General features: G+C 46.9%; 1 protein-coding gene across 4 annotated transcripts in view; it reads left to right on the plus strand.

The window, feature by feature from the left end:
• Nucleotides 1-21,147, plus strand: part of LOC119461215 (protein lin-28 homolog) — a 176,917-nt gene that overhangs the window by 79,066 nt on the left and 76,704 nt on the right. The window lies entirely within an intron of this gene.

Genomic DNA, 21,147 nt, shown 5'->3' on the forward strand with positions numbered 1-21,147 from the left:
AATACTTTGAAAAATTGAGGCGGAGGTACCCGATGTGGTTCCAGTTTGTTTCCCAATAGTTAGTTGTCTGTGTAGCGCTCCCACTTAAGACGAATGTCAAAAAGGAATTTCACGGGACGTACGCTGCATAGACAACTGCTCTGAACAAGCAGCAACTCCCTCAGCTTTCAATAGTGATTCAGTTTATTTCTGATCTACACCCGCAGTATTAATACACCGTTGAAGAAAAGCAGGAACGACTACGATTAGGGGAAAAAAGTAAACGTGCACGTGCTGAAAGCATTTGCAGAAAGATAAAAGACAGGCTCGTGTAATACGTACCTTGATTTCGTTTTTTTGGTTGGTCAATTTTGCCGATTTCAACACAATCGTCATTTCTGTCAGCTTTATCTCTAAGATGTATCTCATAGCACGTGTACCGCAGATGAAAATTTGCCATCGTTTCGTCAGTGCCAGCGAATCCAGGGCCCATTGCGTCTAATTGGGAGCTAGTTGCAGTCGGCAGAAATATGTGCGATCAGCACAGTATATCTTTTACATTTACAGACGAAAGTGAGCAAAAAAATAATGTTTTCCACCTCCCATAAGGTTATCATGCCCAAAAGGCCTGCAAAAATGAATGAATGAAAGAATGAATGAATGAATCAATGTGAATGAATGAATGAAATAGTTTGTATGATACGTTACGAATGTCAGAGCATTCGACTGCCTGTGAACATCACGAAACAATAGTACCGTTTAACTGTAATGAAATTACAGCAAATTTAGCGAAAATTTTACTGAGACCGTCTAACGCTCATATATCCTTCTGAGAACTCATGTTTATGCCAGTAGACGTCATCTGTTATCTTTTTTTTTTTTCATGATTGAGTTAACCAGGCGCGATAATCTTGGATGAAAGAATGGGTGAAGTTAAAAGCCGGTTTGTGGCGCAGAACACGGAATGCAACGAAATAATCACACATACGAGAATGATCATAGTATATGTAAATTGAAATGATAAACAAATAGCTACACACAAAAAAACACATTATATCAAACGGATGCGTGGCATTCTGAGCTTAAAAACATTTCAATAGTCTTTCAGGCGTTGTCGCTATAGGCTATGGCAAAACAACATAGGCAGAAAACGGTATAACGCGTAGCTTTACTTTCAGCTTTCGACAGCGTCAAATCTCAAGCATATTTGAAGCTGAGTGTGTTTTCGATGGGGGCGAAATGCAGAAAATACCCGTGTACTTAGATTTAGGTGCACGTTAAAAAGCCCCAGGTGGACCAAATTAATCCGGAGTCCCGTACTACGGCGCGCCTCATAATCGGATGGTTGTTTTGGCACGTAAAATCCCATAAGTTAAGCAGATAATGTGGAACACAGCCTAGTAGGTACTGGGCACTATAATTTTCTTCAAGTTTCTTCTCCTTATATGGTTTCCTTTATTTTATTTTTTTATTGTTGGGCAACGCGTGCACGAGCGCATGCAAGTGTTTGACCGCCAAGTGCCGAGCGCCCAAATTTTCGAAACAAGCTGCACACGTCGATCTGTTTCATGTTTGGAGATGTCCAGCGTGTCTTCTGAAGTGCCCCTCCGCTGAGCGCTATCAGATGCGGCAGTGACTTTTGGACGGACGGCCTCCACTTGTCCACAACAGGAAGGTTAATCTCAGCGGTCAGCGATGATAAGCGTGTGGAACCTTGGCGTCCATGGCAAAGAGACGCGTCGATCTGTTTAAGCCCGCCTGGCTGCAGATTAAGATAATGTTTATTTGTGCTCAAGCTGATTACCGGGAGTTCCACACTATCTCTCCGTAAGCCGTGCACGCGTGTTTTCTGTTGTTCAGTGCAAACTGGGGATTTCATAACTTGAGTTAATTTAAATATTTTTTTTGTTATTAACTGTATGCAAGGAGGTGTTGACGCCTGTTAGACAGCGTCGACTACTACTACCCTTCTGTTAATTCGTAGATTAGCTAAAGAAAAATGTGTCGGACAAAGAATAGAGAAAGTACTATAGCGACAACAGTTCTAAAGTTAACTTACACTCAACAAAAACAATTGTTTCTGAGCAGTTTGCAAGCGTTCGGGTGTTCATGTTGATGACTTACACGCGGTGACTTTTGTTTTTTGAAAACGCAGAGCGCACAAATACACACAGAAGAGTCACAGGAACACGATAGCAAGAGTGAGTACGGGAACTACATGTATATAAATATGGTGCAAAAAAAAAATGATTCACTTCGACAAATACAGCGTCATGATCGAAGTTACAATAATACAATTCAGCAACTTTCAGATATTCACGATTCTTCAAGATTAACGATTCCTAGAGGTTTGGGATTTCTCGCGCCTCAAGACAGTTTTGAACCAGAGTTGATTTGGAACTGTATTTATTTTGATAACTAATTAGTTAATCATGTTTTCCTATATTGTGTTAGTGGCACCTTGCAACAAGATTGTGGGTTCAATCCCAGGCTCCAACAGCCGTTGTCTGACATTAAAGTTTTGTTTTCGTTGCAAGTGCCGTAAAGCAACAATATATATATATATATATATATATATATATATATATATATATATATATATTCTTTTTTGCTGTACAAGAATATTTCTGTGGTAACTCATAGGTTCAGGTCACATCATGCAACTGTCATATGGCAGTTAAGGAGCCCAACCTGTTCTCAGCAATGATTGAACTCATTCGATGTAAATACTGTCACCGCTTTAAAAACGATATAATAATTTATGATATAGAATGTACCAAAAACAATAAATTCGACGGCTTAATGGCTCACCGTCTCGAACGAGTAGTGCTTTCCTGAATTTGCTGAGCGACACCAACCGACTAAATCTGTTCATTGTACAATGGCAAGTTTATGCCACTTGCATCTGATGATCAAGGCCTGTATTCACGAAAAGCTTTTTCGTCACAAATGCCCGTAAGAAAGAAGTTACAACCAATCCTAATGCTGGAAATATTATTAGCTAAGCTGACCGGTCAATTGCAAATAACTCTTAGTAACGAAAAGCTTTCTGAATTAAGTCACAGAGCTATCTTTCACAAAACGAAAGCGATATAATGCAAGGGTTCCTTTCGCTCGATTAGCTTGCTTTCTTGTCATCCACCACCGGTGCCTTAAATAAATAATGCATGACATTCAATTGCATCTCAACAGACATTATATTACATGCAACAGAAAGACAACTAAAACACAACAGTATCTTTATAATCAGTCATATAGGCATTGCGTAATCAAGGAGTACAGGAGGCATACATGAATATCTTAGCAAATATCTACAAGGATTCCACAGCTACCTTGGTTCTCCACAAGACAAGTAGAAAGTTACCTATCAAGAAAGGGGTCAGGCAAGGAGAGACAATCTCTCCAATGCTATTCACTGCATGCTTCGAAGAAGTATTCAAGCTCTTAGACTGGGAAGGCTTAGGAGTGAGGATCAACGGCGAATATCTCAGCAACCTTCGGTTTGCAGATGACATTGTCCTATTCAGTAACAATGGAGACGAATTACAGCAAATGATTGAGGACCTTAATAGAGAAAGTGTAAGAATTGGGTTGAAGATGAATATGCAGAAGACAAAGATAATGTTCAATAGCCTGGCAAGGGAACAAGAATTCAGGATCGCCAGTCAGCCTCTAGAGTCTGTAAAGGAGTACGTTTACCTAGGTCAACTACTCACAGGTGACCCTGATCACGAGAAAGAAATTTACAGAAGAATAAAATTGGGTTGGAGTGCATACGGCAGGCATTGCCAAATCCTGACTGGGAGCTTACCACTGTCGCTGAAAAGAAAAGTGTACAATCATGGCATTCTACCGGTGCTAACATATGGGGCAGAAACTTGGAGGTTAACAAAGAAGCCCGAGAACAAGTTAAGGACCGCACAAAGAGCGATGGAACGAAAAATCTTAGGACTAACATTAAGAGACAGGAAGAGAGCGGTGTGTATCAGAGAACAAACGGGGATAGACGATATTCTAGTTGACATTAAGCGGAAGAAATGGAGCTGGGCAGGCCATGTAATGCGTAGGATGGATAACCGGTGGGCCATTAGGGTTACAGAATGGATACCAAGATAAGGGAAGCGCAGTCGAGGACGGCAGAAAACCAGGTGGGATGATGAAGTTAGGAAATTTGCAGGCGCAAGTTGAAATAGGCTAGCGCAAGACAGGGGTAATTGGAGATCGCAGGGAGAGGCCTTCGTCCTGCAGTGGACATAAAATATAGGCTGATGATGATGATGATGATCTTTATAATGTTTTTGTAAGGGGTTGATACCGGTGATGACGTGGGAGTAGCGTGGGGTGATGACGCGGGCGTGTTGAATAGACACAATGAAGTACTAATTGATTGTGCGCAATAGAATTTCAATTCAGCTGCTATTGAGCTCATTCGATAAAAGTATATCCGCAAGAACAACGTTGTTATTTTTACTGCAGACGAATTCTTCAAACGGAGGCTGCAGATATTCTTTCATTCAGAAAATATTATTTCGGTTAACGCCGAGTTTTTTTTTTTCTTCGTTATTATTATTATTTGAATACGCAGTGTAGTGAAAGCTGTGGGTGGCGTAAGCTAACCAGAGAACAGAAGCTAGCGATGTCCTTGTCTGTCTCTCTTAATCCCGCGTTTTTCAGTTCAGCTGTTCAAACTTGTCTTAGATAGAGAGAAAGAAAGAAATGATCTGCGAAAGCCAGGAAGGTTAACCGGAAGATATGTATCCAGTTTGCTACCCTGCACTGGGGAAGGCGTAAGGGCAGACAGAAAGATAAAGAAGAAAAACACACACAGAGAAAGATAGGGAGTTGAAAAAATCTTCCAAGTGTGAGGTCATTCTTGCTTCGTCACGTCCCTCGGTTCTCGTCTTAGAAAAGAGAACATCGCCCTCCTAGCTACCAGGGGTCAATCCACGCTTCCGGTTAGATTAGTAGCGCACAATGGGCAAGTCCATTTTCTTTCTATCGATCACGTCGCAGCTCTCCTTACTAACTGACTGGCACTAGAGGTGTGCAAAAAATAATTATTTTACACTAAATCGAATGCCAGTCGAACGCGAATTAAATACAGTAAAGCGTCGTTGTAGTGAAGTCGTGGGGACCGGGAAAAATCTTATCTATATCACAGTATCTTTGCCGTAGCCTAAGTTCACCATTTTTTCATCCTGTAAAAGACGATAAAGGTTTAAAATTCTGTGGCTTTACGTGCCGAAACCACGATTTGATTGTGAAGCACGCCGTAGTGGGGGGACTCCGGAATAATTCGGACGACCTGGGGCTCTTTAACGTGCACCTATACCTACGTACACGGGTGTTTTCGCATTACGCCCCCATCGAAATGTGGCCGCCGGGGCCTGGATTCGAAGATATCATTTTGATAAGCGCAGTTGGTTTCGCTCTTTGTTGACGCACACATTCGCAGGCTGTTATCATTACACGTACGGATGCTTCCACCGCGTTTCTCTGGTAGGTAAGCTTGGTGGCCACCTGATAAGAATGAAAGGAATGCGCGAGTTGACGGATAGTTACTGAAATAGTATGCTGAAAGCACGGTGAGTGCGATCATTCTTTACTCCGTCGTCATCACGAAGTCATGTTTTCTCGTACCTTTTGCTTTCTTATACTTTCTTGGACGGCAAAATTATTCACGTCATTTCAGACGTAGCAAACATATATATATATAAGTTTTTTCATTACAGCCGTATTCACTATTGTGGTGGATAAATACCCATGTGCTTGTAACGGGGCTGTCGTATCTTTTCACAACAACCGCTAATACGCTACATGCGTGTTCTCTATAACGAGGTACTAGTACTGCCTTGCCGGAAACACACTGAATTGAATATCGCACACCTTTCCAATAATATTCGAATAACGTTCTTGCATTTTGCCGCCATTGAATTGGCGTGCGGCCGCCGCGGCCGGGATTCGAACCCACGCCCTCGTGCTTAGGAGCGCAACGACAAGGCCACTGCGCCAGCACGGCGTCGGGTCCAAATTTATGATGTTTTATCGCGCAACGGCTGACGACTTGAAAGATTCGGAAACGATTCGAAAACATATTCTTATCTACCAAATGATTTGATGGTTCGACCACTTACCGACGATTGGGTCAAGATAGAACGACCATCTCGCCAAAGGTGGAAAGAAAGCAAACGTATAATTGACGTTTCGTGTCCGCTGTACGGGGAAAGGCCCCGTATATAGCATACCAGAAACGTCAATTATACGTTCGTTATACGTTTGTCAATTATACGTTCACAGGCAAGAGCTCGAGCGTGAGAGGGTTGATTATTTTTGCGTTAGGTGGAGCCAGTCTCGAAAAGATTACGCCGCGTTCGGATTATCACGTGTAATGTCGAGCGAACGTAGAAAGACTCACAGAGCAGACGTGAAGATAGACGCTTCTCTGTCGTTATTACGCCAGCAGAATGCCAGTCAACGATATGCGATTAGTAGACATGTGATCGACCACCAAGGCATTCGAGCCTGCGTTGCCTTTTCTGACGTCGTTATTGTGCTGATGTATTTATTCTTTTTAAAATTTCTGGTTCCGCCTAAGCAGAACGCGTCACATTTCTTGCGCGGTATTGTGTAGATTACCACTGGAAGCCTTAAGATTTCCTATGGATGTTTCACCCGTACGAGTTGCTTTATTAGTTTTTCTTGTCGGCACGTGGGCAGTTTTTACAACGTGTGTCCGAAAGATTCTTGCAAGTGCCTCACTGATTCCGTGCGCGTAGGAGACGGCTGCACCCTTCTGTTTCTCTCTCTCTCTCTCCCTTTTGTATTTCTTTTTCATTTTTTACCCCGTTTCGCGTTGTGCAGTTACTGAAGACTGCGGTTCTCGCGTCCTCAGTAGCTGTGAAGGGTAGCCGTTGCTGGACAGGTACTTCTTTACCACGGCTATATCGATCTAGCTTGCACTGTCCAGGGTCGGAGCAGATACGGAATGCGCGGGAAGAGAGCGCAGCAGCTTTAGAAAGCTCTCTTCCTCTGTGGGTCGGTTTACTATACGCACTAGTCGAAATTTTCCTAGACGAACGTGTTATGAGGACATCGAGGAAGGCAATCCATCCAATTTTTTGTCGTCTTCCTTGGTAAACTGGATACCCTGTATGAAGAAGTTCAGATGCTCAAGGAAAGGCAGTGCGTATTGGCGACGTATCATGCAAAAGCAATCGTCTATGTATCGTACGAAGAGTTTCGGAGCCAACTCGTACAAGGCTTTCGCAGAGCGAGAGAGAGAGAGAGGGGGGGGGGAGAAGTCATAAGGGAAAAGCAGCGAGGTTAGCCAGGCTTAGCCCGGTAGCCTACCGTGCACTGGGGAAAGGGGAACGGGGATTGAAAGAGGAGAAAAAAGAGAGACGTTCACACCCTGCACTGTTGCACAGTCAAGCGTTCGTCGCTGAGGAGGAGGAAGCAAGAGAAAGGCAGAAGGCAGGGAGGTTAACCAGGATAACGTACGGTTGGCTACCCTACACCGGGGGAATGGGAAAAGTGAACACAAAGATTACAGGGAGAGAGAGGAGGGAAGGAAAGATGGGAAATGAGCGGTTAGTTCGCTGACGCGTGTGTTAGTGCACTAATAGTCACAGACGTTGACACAAGCCCGTCGTCCTCAAGAAGCACAAAAGTGCCTTCACCGCTTGATGGGCCGACGAGCGATGGGGGCGGTGTTCCAGGAGCACCTGCACAGAAAGTGTCCGATTGTCCAGTTTTTTTAGCGCGTTAGCGAGTTCTTGTCTTTCTTGGGCATATCGTGGACAGTGGCACAGCAGGTGGTCAATAGTTTCGTCGGTGCCGCAGACCTCGCATGCTGCACTGTCGGTCACTCCAATTAATGTAGAGTATGCCTTTGTGAAGGCAACTCGTAACCAAAGGCGACAGAGAAGCGAAGCTTCACGTCGAGGAAGTCCGAATGGAGGTCGGAGTTGCAGTGACGGGTTTAATTAATGCAGTCGTGTAAGTCGTAAGTTTGGCGAGTTCCACTCGGTCAGTGAGAGACTGCGTGCCAGGTGTCGAAGCTGCCTTGCGGTTCGTCGCTGAGTTAGTCACAGGTGGTCATGCAGGCCGGTGCACCTTAAAAAACGAACGCAGAAGCGCCTTTGTAGCCCTGCACATATAGCCTATAGGGCCATGTTTGCACAGAAGACAGAAGCAGATGCTCCCATTGTCGTTCCAAAGAGCTGCTCGTAACTCTTCGTATAGAAGACAAAATACGTGTTATTTAAGCAGAAATGCATAATTATTGCGCCCCGAATGGTGTGGGGGACGACATCGATAGGTTACGAAAGGTTAAGACTAAGCCCCTTGCAACACTGACCACGTAATCGACAGCGACGCAAGTAAACGTAAACTTTACGTAAAAAAGAAACTACCACCTTGTCGTCGTAGACGGTGGCGTCGCTTTTAGGTTCACTGAAATGTGCGAGATTCTTGACGTAAACGGACGTGCGTCTATATAGACCAAGGCGCGCACGACACGGTGCACGTATAGCCGGATAACTCGTACAGGGGAGAGAGTGCGGAGTCTATACCGCTATAGCCTTGGGACCTCTGGCTTCTGAATCTTCGGCGAACCGTATATGGCGGGTGCCGAACTCTTTTGGTAAAGCAACTTGTAACACAAACATTTGTTTTCTTGGTGAAACAAACTAAAGACTTGCGTAAGCAGCTGACCATGTACCGTTCTCGCCCGAGGAGTTCGTATTCGAACACTTGACTACGTTATACTGACAATTTGTACCTGTTGATCTTGGGTTTCACTTGTGATGATTGTTCTCCGTGCTATTCAAACAAGCGCCGCTGTTCTTACGTTTCTCTTTCGGGCGATCGTACGCACGTGTGTAGTAATATTTCATTCTTGCACTCTCAACGTTTTTTCCCTTCGTTTGTTGTCGGATATGGGTGCGCCGAGCTACTCAATGATTCCCTTGATCTTTGTTGTCATTAGCATTCGTATGGTTTGTTTGCGCTGGCTTGCTGTTAATATGTTTTCGTTTGCAGCGATAGCTGTATATGGGCCCACATTCCTATTCGTTTTGATGTCCAACGCTGTCTGTCGTTGGAATCCCCGTGTACTTTGCGCGAATTTTGTAAATATATTAATCAGAATTTTATAAAGTTGCACTGCTCCGCAAGGATTCGAACTCCGGACCCGCAGGCTCGACCTCTCAATCACTCCGCTGATGCCGCAGCAAAGAATACCGCGCTTGGATAGTACTGCAGGTGCTTGGCCTTCTCGTGTTTAATGATTGGCTGATGCCATGCTCTGCAGCGTATTCCCAAACTAGCACCTAGGTGATAGGAGAGGTGATAAAACGAAGCCAGTGGACAGAACGTGATAGCCAGGATAGAAAAGATGAGGAAGAAAGGAGTCGTGCCTTTCCTCTTCTTCTTCACCACGAAGCGCCGCATACACATAATGATGATGATGATTTCATCCTCTTCTTCACCACGAGGCGCCACCTACACAAACAAAGACGACTCAGTCTAGAGCCATCACTGACTGAACTTTCCTTCTTGAAATCAGATTACTCGCGCGCATCGGCGAATGTTTTTACTCCGACCGATAACGCACGAAACAGCGCAATACTTGCTGTGTTCAATATTTCGCCAGCTATCGTGTCACTGCTTCGCAATATCAGCAGAACCATTGTTTTCTTCTTTTTCCTAATCCGTACTACATTTTAGTGTGAAATATCAGCTTCGATCATCACGCCGTTGTTAGACCTGCTACCTTGTTTTGTATTACGGCGCAGCTGTCTATGGCTAGGAGATGGGGTTTTGTGGCGTCCGCGCGGAAAAAAAGTACGATCATCAGCAATGGACTCGAGCGTCGTAGTCTTCTTCCACAGCTGGCTCGTTGGCGCTCATCATTCCAGCGTAGAATTTCACTTCTCTTCTGTCCTCGTAATGGGGAGGCCGCGTTTACGGATGGTGTGAGCCATTGCTTAAGGGGGTATGAGCCATTCACTGTCTTACGGGACGGACAGATTTAATCACAGAGGTGAATACGCGAATGTGTGTGCGTACCTATATCGTCACGTTGACCAGCGATCAGGACAAAAAGAATGTGTTCGTACCTTTGTTCAAAATTCTGTGTCACCTGTGTGTCGTGCGCTAAACAGCTTCACTGGTCACCCACCTTCACAGAGTGGTATGGCTGATGAACTTTTTTCTGTAAGCCGTTTTATCTCCGCAACCTGTATCGCCATGTAGGCGCTGTAGGAAATAAATAAATAAATAAATAAATAAATAAATAAATAAATAAATAAATAAATAAATAAATAAATAAATAAATAAATAAATAAATCCTACATCTGATTTGATAACTGAATTGGACAGGACAACACTTGGACTCGTCATTTCGAATTTCGAGTATTTCGGACGCTCATTATTAGCTGGCGCGAGCCTTCGCTGCAATGGACCGAGTTATTGATACGGGGGGGAGTACACATACGAAAACGACTCGGGCGGCGCGAGCGGTGCTCGAGAGGCCACGTTGAAGGAACCGGACCAAAGCCACCGCTGCAAGCCACCATCGCCGCCGCGCACACTAGATTCCCACGGAGGCCCTCGGGCGCACTCGCGCACTTGCGCACGCACGCAGGCGCGCGCGCGCGCTCGCTCGCTCGTCCGTTTGCCTGAGAAATGCGCGGCATTTAATCTCGTCGAACGGGTCCTCTCGCCCGCGGCATTACGCAACGCGCGCGCACTGTGCGACCGCCGCCACTCGCGCCTCCCGCGCGCTCTCTCCGTTCAGAGCGGTGGTTCGTCCGTGCGCCGATAGCGCGGTGTTTCCATGCACGCATCTCATTATTACGGAACGTAGTACATATGCCCGTCTGCGGGCTCCGCCCGCTCGGGTTTTTGTGTTACTTGTGCGACCGGAGAGAAAAAAAAAAGCACGCAGAAAATCACCGACAATGATTGTCGATGTAGGCGAATAGCCGCGAACGCTTTTAGAAAAGCTATTCGCTTTATTAAACGAATGAGATGCGCTTATCGAAGACGTATATTTGTCGCGTTTTAGGATGTTTAGGTATGTATTGTTCATTATTTCGTTTGAGCAAATTCCGTATACAGCGAACAGAGCCGTTAACCGGCGCACCTGTATCGGTAGCATATAGATCTAGCGCTCCACCACGACATCTAAACCATCAGTACTCCCCAAAGCTTAGCGCGAATGCACGAGCGTCTATATAAATGGTTCGCGTTCGGCGACGGAGGCTTCCCACAGCACGGTTGCGCAAGACCACGTGCCCTTTGCATGCGCTCCTTGATATCGTAGATTATCTTTCAACCAGCATCGACCACAACGACAACGGGGGATAGAGCCAACGAAAGCTATATTCGCTACTGGGGACGTATTCTGGGACGATCACTTACGCGGATACTGTCTACTCGGCCATCAGGTGTGCGCTGATTGGCTGGCTGAGTGAAACTGGGTGAGCTGATTGGCCGGTTGAGCACTACGTCAGATGAAGGCTATAGTATCGCCGGAAGTGATCGTCGCAGAATACGTCTCCTGGGTTCGCCGCGTCCGTCCGCCCTTACGGCGACGTTGCTGTCGTCATAGTAATGCATGTCGTCCTCAGCGGGTTGCGTCCCCATCACCAGCTTCAACCTCGCCGTATGGCTGAAAAAAGGATGAAAAAAGAAACGAGAGAGAGAGAGAAATAGAAGAGAGGAAAGGCAGGGAGGTTAACCTGAAACACGTCCGGTTTGCTGAACCTGCACTGGAGGAAGGGGTATACCAATGAGGGTCGAATTTAGGCCCCCTCGTCATCCGGCAATGTGAAATTGGAAGCCGGGTACACTAACCACTGCGGTGTCGCAGCACGCCTTGGGAGCTTGGCAATTTGTCCGGCGTTTTATGTGCCACAGGGAACTGTAGTCTAGGTGGCCACCCGGAGTCGTGGGAGCGCGTGCATGTATAGGTATTTCAATGACAGCAGATGATTGCTGTAGCGGATGAAGCCGACATCGTGGACATTGCAAGTTTGTTAATAAGAAGGTGGTGGTATCCGTTGTGTGTGCGAGTGAGAGTGCGATAGGTTACTTAAAGGTGAACTTGTCAACTTTGCTTTGCGTACACCCTTAAGGCTCGCTTTTTTCAAATAGAGGAGATTGAGATGATGTTACCAAATCAAATGAAATCAAAGAATATTTTAATTCTGGTAAGGTACAGAAAGAAGGACTGTGAAGAAAAAATTGGAGGACGCTTAAGCTTCGCCTTTAAGCGTGGAACGCGATAGCGTTATCGGGCTCCGTTCGCATCACAGTTTTCTTTATGAGTAGGCTTCACTGCAACACAAAACGTGGTAAAGCCAGCTTACAAAAACTAAGCTTACACTGATACCCTTAAAGTCGGCTTCACTTTTAAACACAAGTTCAATTCTGGGAAGACATTTTTATAGGAGCAATTTAAGCCGTCTTATATCAAAATGTGAAGGCCCTAGGACATTTTTTTTCATTGTTTTATTAATTGTTTGCTGTTGCCCGAGGCGCGCGCGTGTCCAAAATTTAGAAAGGCTCGGTTTTCAGCATTCCCCTCAATGTTGCCTTGAACCAAAGTACAGCCAAACTCAGGCTTTTTTCTCGTGTATTCAAATTACAATCCGACGCTATCACGCCTGTAGGTCGTAGTTAAGTCGTACTTTACGATTTTTCTGACGGATTTTACTTTGCGAAATTCAATTTTTGTTCAATTAACGCCTTGCGCCACGCGGAGGGCTTGTGTGGTCGGGGTGGTTCGGGATGATGTGGTTCGGAATGATTCTTTCAACCAGACGCCGATGCTTAACGCCACGCCGAATCCGGCACCAACACCGACGCCGGATTTTCTGCGACGCGGGGCCTTAACGCTATGGCGCTAAAAGAGAAAATAATCTCGACTTTGCTCGGCTGCGTGGTTAGCAGCATTAATTCGCCCACCATTGCCGCTTGCGATTCTTCGAAATTAAATTGCTTGAAGATTAAATCTGTCCATTACGTAAGAGAATGAATGACTCATACCCCCTCGAGCAGTGGCTCATACACGCGGCCTCCCCATTGCGATGATAGAAAAGTGAAATTCTGCGCTGGAATGACGAGCGGCAACGCAGCCAGCTGCGGAAGCAGACGGCGACGACGAATGCGGGAGCAGTGGCACGAGCGCGTGCTGAGCACGAGCCCTACGCGGAAGAAGAAGATGATGATCGAGCAGCTCTGAGAGCAGCTGTTTCTTTTAGCGTTACATCGCCGGCGCAGGCTTGCGTATACAAGCTTCGCTTGAAAAGCGGTTTTAAAAGAGTTTGACATATTCGCAAACCCGTAATGATCCCGATGCGGTAACAGCACTTAGCTAAAAAAAGAAAAGCTACACATTGACAGACAGCGTATTGCAATAAAGTATATTGCACCCCGGAAAATTTGAAACATACATACTATACACAGTTACAAAATATTTTTGAATCAGAACATTACAATTTGTGCAACGACATGGAATTATGGCATCACTGATGTTGGTAAACACTCAAGGCGCAGCAGCGACATTGACCCTGCTGTAGCGAATGGCACGTTCAGGCGATTAGGAGAAGATGCCCACGTACGGGAAAGCGACGAAGTTTAACAAGTTCAAGTAAGGGGAGGCGATCTGAATACATGGCTATCCACACTACAGCTTTTTGAAAGCGTTCCGGAGCATATGCGCAAACTGACAATACCACCACTACACCGCTTTGAATGACAACGATGACGTCTCGATGTCGGCCTCAAGCGAAATACACCGCGAGCCACAAACAACAGTCGCGCCCGGCTCTATAAACGGCTAGATTGCAGCCTCGGAAGAAAAAAAAAAAAAAAGCTCCAGAAACGATCTGGCGCTTCCGGCGTTTCATTCTCCTCACTTCGCCTGCTTCATACCTCCGTAAGAGTTTGCCGTCACTCGCTGTCCGCAAGCAGGGCGAGCGAGGAACTTCCCCAAGAAAGGCAACACGTTTACGCCCAATGGATTGCGTCTAAATCGAGCATACATAGTCCGTGCACCGCGTTCTATTACGGCGCAGCGTGCTTGTGTAATGCAATCACACCGCAGCTTCTCGGGCCCCCTCGCTCCGCCGCACCCTCGCCCACCTTCACTAACCTTCGTCTTAACCCCCCTCCCTCGACCCCCGCCTCCCTCTCCTGCCAACCCCTCCTTAAACCGCGTGTTACGTTTGCCTCGACTCCCCGTGCAGGCGTCTTGTTCTTCCTGAGGCGCGTGCCCGCGGTCGTTCAGAAGGCGGGAGCGCCATTCCTTGCTGAGAGACCAGCCCCCCCCACCCCATTGCGTTTTTCTCTCTCGGCGCCGGCCGCGGAATTTTTCTCGGGGGGGCCTTACTCGGGGTCCCGGTGCATGCCGACGTTCCGGCCACCATCACCACGAGCGCGGGGCCATGCGCTCATTTATCGGTTCGGCGGATCGCTAGAGACGCGTGCTCGGTCACCGCAATGCCGCAAACAACCGTCGGCTTATGCGCTGCGCGCATTCGTTTTTCACGAAAAAACACTGAACGGCCGCGAAGAGATGTATACTGCAAAAGCGCCTGAACTTGAGGTTGTTGGCGTACTGCTTTATGGTGAAAAAAATGAGCGTGAAAACGGGACGTGGAAGAGAAGGCGGGGATGAAGCAGTTAACTGTCACTCTAAGAAAAGGTTTGCACTCTTTGAGACTTACCTTATCACCAAACGATCGTAACCTCCCCTGCTTTCGTTTCCTTTGTTCAAAACTCTGCGCACGCCACTTTCCTGTCAAGAACGCTACCTCATGTTGATACCCGGATTGCGTTCGCGAGCTGAAAGTACCAGTCGCGCAGCGTTACAGCAGGGGAAGTTACGCCAGATGATGACGATTACTGTTTGAAGAAAACGTAAGCCCCAAAAAGTGCAAGGCTTTCTTGCAAAGCAGCGTAGTAACGCAATCATTTGCAGTGCGACCACAATATTGTTCAATATTCGTTGCTATCTCCGTTCAAGGAGGTGTTGAAGCCTGTAGAATGCATCGGGTACCCTTCGTTTAATTCACAGATGAGCACTAAACCATCTAAATGTTTCAAGCAAGGAACGTAGGAAAAGAATAAAGTGATGACAGTTCTGAAGTTCACCCGCGCACACGACCAATAAAGACAAAGACGAATACTTCTAAGCAGTTCATGAAATACGAATGATGAAACACTAACCGGGAAGAATGACGCTCAGCGTCTCCATTTTGAATTTCGCGCCTAAGGCCCTAAGCTGCCACGGTCATGACGTGCACCGATTGGACGGCACTATCGTGGATTTAAAATTTTTTTTTATTCATAAGTTCTTTAGTTTTCTTACAGAAAACCAAACTGGTCAGGACTAAAGGCACTAACATGAGCCTGACTAAGGCCCAGATCCTTGTACAATCAGTGCTCCAGCAAAGTAGACACCAGGGCAATGCCAAGAATAGTGAGAAAAGTGGGAGGAGGAGGGGTGATTTAGACAACCAGGGGATTCATGAGGTAAACTAGAGAAAAAATCACTCACTGCGATTTGGGAAAATAACGCACAACGCTGTAGACACAGAAAAACAGCATGAGAACACACTGACTTGATTGAATAATTAGATGTATATTAGCACGACGCGGAGAGAAACACTTTAGAAGAGTGAGTAGGGAGCTTACAGGATCGGGAAGGTCGTACGGGAAACTATCGCTTGACTAGACAATAATGCCCTGATGATTTCTGGTGAGTTTTTGTTTAACTTTCTATTTAGTTTGCATTTCCAGTGCGCATTGAAGGGGGATGCGCTATGCTTCCAACATCTGATAAGGCGTATATATACTTTACTATTTCATTGTATACTAAGTTTCTGTGGGGGAGCGGAAACGTCGTTTAACAAATTGCACATTGGCTGGCGCTGTGTCTGCTAATTTCTATTGCTCCTTCCATTCGTTATCAACCTCTTATAGAATTGCAAATCCTAATTACGATGAAAGCTACTTGTGAGGTATTAATTTGTTTCAGTTATTTTACACGCCTCTATTTGAGGTATCGGGTGATGGAGGCTAGTACAATATTATGGTAACGCAAAACAGTAAACTAATTTAGAGATATGATGAAGGCATATCAGCGATGCTGACGTTAGTCATAAGTACGTGCTATAATCTGGGCTCAAAGCCAGGTGTGGCTGGTACGCTTGCCGGATACTAGTATATCATGATGATGACATACCATGGCGCTCACATGACACATCGCCTCTAGATGCAAACAAGATAACTTAATGCGCTGTGGTACCAAAACGTGCATTTGGACACAAACAAACAAAATTAATAAACGAAATAAAACGTGCCGATGCTGCATCTTAGCATCGCGAAAGGAGACCGCGCAGAGTCTGAGGCGTGGCAATAATATTGTTACGGAGTGACAGGACTATCAGGCGACCACCGGAACGATGAAGGCGGCATTCTGTCCGCGCGAGCTGTCAACCATTCATTCTGCCCGTGCACTTCTAAGTAACCCGTAAATAGCCTTGAATACAGTTCTCTTTACCTTCCGCCTCCGTCACACACGCCTCGCAAAAATATAGAACGCGCAGAGATGGCCGGCAAGCAACGTGTATTTATCGAAAGCGTAAATTCATTACATCGCCTACACATTTGGTGACAGCCGAGCGACGGCAGCGCGACATTTCTTTTCGTTAACTCTTTCGTCCTCCAACCACCGCCGCATACGGAACGACCGACACTCATAAGTCCATCAGCAAAGAGTCCGGGAAGCGTCTCTGTTCTTCCGGACGCTGGCGTGCAGTATAGTATAACTGCATAGCCTGGTTCGTGAGTCTCCATAAAATTCGCGCTGGCTTCATCTATACACACGCAAACACACACACAGACACACCGTGCCCGCGCGATCTTTGCAAATGATAACGGACTGCCGCACGCTTGTCAGCGGCCCTCGCGCGATGCCAAACTGCAGCTGCGCGTCCCGTATTCTCGCCGTTTCACGTCGCTTCTCGCGCACGCTTCTATATAGTGCGTGACGTCGTAGGAAAGCGCTAGTCCGTGAAAGATGGAGTGCGGTATATAGACGGCAGGCTTGGCAGGACCGCGCGTGGCTTCGAACGCGTAAAGGACAACACACACAGAGACCGCGTCGAGAGCCCCTGTTCCGTTTCTGTTTGTTTCGATCTGCTTTTGTCTGAACTCGCAGTATACTCGGCTCGTAAGAGCGAAGAGCGTAGTGGAGGGGGGGGGGGGGGGGGGAGTGGCTATGCGCTAATGCACGAACCGAAGCATCTTCGCGCATGCTCATGGCGCGGTGGAGCCGCGCTCGGGACCCTGATATATGCGACGTCGTGACTTGGGGGGAATCCCGAGGTTTTTCTGCCGAAAACGAAGAGAGAGAGAGAGAGAGAGAGAAGCAGCGGGCGGCTATGGGCGCTGCAGCGAGCGGAAACCGCATTTAGCGACTCCCTCTGCCGTGTCGCTGTTCGCGTCGCCCATGCCGCACGAAGCTGCAGAGAAGCTCGGAAGCACATAGGTATGGGAAGAAAGAGAACGAGAGAGGAGAGGGCGGCAGAACGAGAAAACCCGACGAGTCATACATCAAGTCGGTCACAAGACGGCGAGCGGACGGCTTGCGCTCGCGCTCATCTAGTCGCGCACGCGCCCTCTCCTCTATACCCTCTCTCAACTCACCTTCCCTATATGCGCGGATTGCGGAGAGGAGACAAAGGGCTCGTTTAACCGCGTCTTTTCCTCTCCCCTCCCTAATGATGCGTTCCGTCGTCGGGACGCCGGGACGCACTGCGGCTCGCCGGCTGTGTATGTGAACGCGCACGCACGCACAATCGTTCCGTTTTCGCGTCGTTTTTCGCGCGGAATTCGGATGCCGCCGAGATATCAGCGAGCCTCGGCGTCGAAGGAGCAGTACGGGCGTTCTTGTTCCTCGTTTTTACTTTCCGCTGCCTCTCACTCTCGCGATCCTCCTTTTGCCCGAGTTTGTTGGCTTGCTTTGAGTCTAAACATAACCGCGCAACCTACATTCGAGACACTTGGAGCGGACCTTAAAGTGTATGCTGGAGGAGGATGGGTGTTTTGTTTAGAAAGACAAAACTGAAGAGCGTCGCTGCTTCGACATTTCGTGTGTGGCGAATTACTGTGGCGAGAGACTCGATCAGCGCCATCTGAGGAATCGAGCGAAGGAAGCGGCTCTTTGCTCTCCCACTTCACTTAATTTTGCTCAATTTCATTAAACTGCGACAAGATAGCATTTTAACTTCCTACGTAGCTGCTGCTGTTGTTTTCTCGATATTTTACTTGACAATTACTTCCTATCACATTCTCGATGCCGCTGGGAAAATGTGAACATTTAAATTAATAGATTTTTTTTTGTAAATCCTAGCTCAGTTTCCTTTGTTCTTTGCTTTCTCTCGCGGTATGTTGTGTCGTGTTTGTCGTTGATTACGGCTTTGTTCTTTGTTTCAAGGTACAGACTAACTTTTCTGTAAATCCTTGCTGCCCTATAATAATAATAATCCCTATAAACTATATAGGCAGTGACAAAGAAAATGCAGAAAGTTCGTTCCAAGCCCGTTCCAAGGCGGACGGTCCGTATACATTCGAGGCAGATTGCGAAGAGCTGGGCGTGTTGACGAAAAGACGTTTCTACTGACATCTTGCAGGGGAGCGCCCAGTGACGGACGTATAAACCGGAGGTTCGCTGTAGACGGGGACTCACTGAGCCGTCTCGGACGTCCCGCAACCGTCGCCAAGAAAGGAAAGAAAGAAAAAGCGGGGCGCGGTCGGCGACGGTGTGTGATTGCGCCCCTGACCGTACTACGTTACGCAGGACGATCATAGACCGAAAAAAAAATGAAGAAAGAAAAAGCGTGCCGAATGTTGATTTTCTGCGCCCAAGACGCGAAAAAGAGGACCCGTGTGCGGAAAAAAAAAGGCAATGAGACGGAGAAAGGCCACGCGGCTGCATCCCGTGCTCGTGCGAGTGAGTACAGGTGCTTCCCAGATGGGAGGAAAGAAAGCCGGGGCGCGGCGCGACATGGTCCCTTTGTGGCCCACCGGAAGAGGGGAAAGAGAAAAAATCCGGAAGCGGAAGGCGAGAAAGGCCACTTCCTCTGTTCGTGTTCGCGGTCAGTGCAGTCAAAAAGAAACAAAAAGAAAAAAAAAACGGACCTTCTGGCACACTTTCGTGTTCAATGCTCGTCGCGCAGGTTTCTCCTGCGATCGACGCCGGGGTGTGGGTATACAGTCGGATACCTGGCATGCAGTGTGTTGCCACGGAGGTTTCCGATATTAGCTTCGCCGGGATAGTCGGCAATTCATGTTTTAGGCTTGAAAGGTTCGAGCGTGAAGAGCGCTAAATGGAGCGGTGCATGGTTGTTGAAGGAGTATTCGATTGCAAAAGGCATGCGCGATATATTCAGGCGCGTCTCAACAAAAAGTAGTTTGAGGACAATAAAAAGTTACCAGAAGGACAACAGAACTTCTATAACTGTTTTTGTAAGGTGTGGCTGTAGGGAGTTGAGGTCAGGATTGAATGACAATCGCTCCACCTGCTCTTCCTGCAAGGTTATCGCGTACACGGCTCCTGCAGTCAGGACACGTATTCGAAGAAAAAAAAAAGCTCTTACGCTTTAATTCTTCGTAAGAGAAAGTTCCGACCAATCCTGAAGCAGGACATCATTAGCCAAAAAAGGCGACCGGCCAATGACAAAGAACACTTGCGAACGAAAGAGAGAGATGAAGGCAAAGGAAAGACAGGGTGGTTACGCAGAGGATGTCTCCGGTTGACTACCCTGTACCAGGGAAGAGGGACAGGGGTGCGAAAGTTGAGAGAAAATGAAGCAGTCAAAGAAACAGTACAGAGCTATCCCTGTGGTCACTGTCACACAGTCTGCGAAGGCGTTGCGTAGTCACGCACAGTGTCAACGTCCCACGAATACATTTTACGTCACACAGTGCACAATCAAAACTTGTAACACAGTCCGCGATATCTTCTGAAATAACACAGCGACGCGTTTATAGCGGCTCGCGCTGATGTTCGTGTAGGCCAGTTTCCGAGAATTTTAATCTCGAATCATTGAGAGAAATTGCCCAGGTAACGAAAGGTTAATTTTCTTGTCTATATACCTACGTAAACTCTTCCGTAAGTTAGCGCACCCAATATAGTCGTCTGCGGAGGCCTTGAAGTTTTAGCAAGAACTCGATGATTGCTTTTGAAGGGCTATACTGTATTACCTATATGACAGCTACATATTGTGTAGCTAGTAGCAAGGTCCGGCCTGTGCGGTTATATGAATACTTTAATTTCTCAATTGTTTCTTCAGGTGGGCACCGCTCCCTCCCCCTTCCGGTCGGTGCGCCACTGTTTCTTTGCCAAACTTCCCGTAATCTCGCGGGTGAAAAACAGCAACACTCTGTAAGGATTGTTTTCGTTAGATTCTATCCACTTTTCATAAGCCATCGCGTCGAGTTGGCAGATATTGCCGATAGCAATATTGACGTGGCGTTGTGCCAGCCAGTCACAAGGACAAGAAGGATAAAGCACGAAGAAAAAAATATTTACGTAATTCGGTCCTAGCGTTCATAACGAGAGTATCTACGCAGCTGTTAATAACATGTCGCTAAAGGAAAATTTATTCGGGAATTTTAAGCCCCAGAATCGCGCGTAATCACCCTAGAGGGGCAATACTTAATAATCCCGTAAGTGACATGGGCTTCTTCAACATGCACCAAAATATTTGTTTACTGGAGTGTCCTTTAGCGCTGCGTCCCAATCGCAATGCGACCGTCGCGATACGTAAGCGAACCCACGACCTCGCGCTTGCAAGAACTGTCAAAGATAAGGCGAGTTTCTGTTGACCTTTTGTTACTTTCAATTGATTTTCTGTTGAGATGCTACCAAACCTTACGGGCCGTGCTCAGCCGCAAGAAGCCAAATCCTCTAGCCTCCAGGCAGGCCCGTCGCTAAACACTTCTACCGCTCGGATTTAACCGGAGTGAACGCGAAAGAGAGAATGTTATGATGATGTTCCTTTATTAGGGGCGTGTGAGACTCTTAGCTCCACCAACGCGGAAATGAACGGCCCCTATAAGTACGTGACCCGTTCTTGTCGAGCATTG

Source organism: Dermacentor silvarum, chromosome 8 (assembly GCF_013339745.2).
Source record: "Dermacentor silvarum isolate Dsil-2018 chromosome 8, BIME_Dsil_1.4, whole genome shotgun sequence".
Classification (NCBI taxonomy): domain Eukaryota; kingdom Metazoa; phylum Arthropoda; class Arachnida; order Ixodida; family Ixodidae; genus Dermacentor; species Dermacentor silvarum.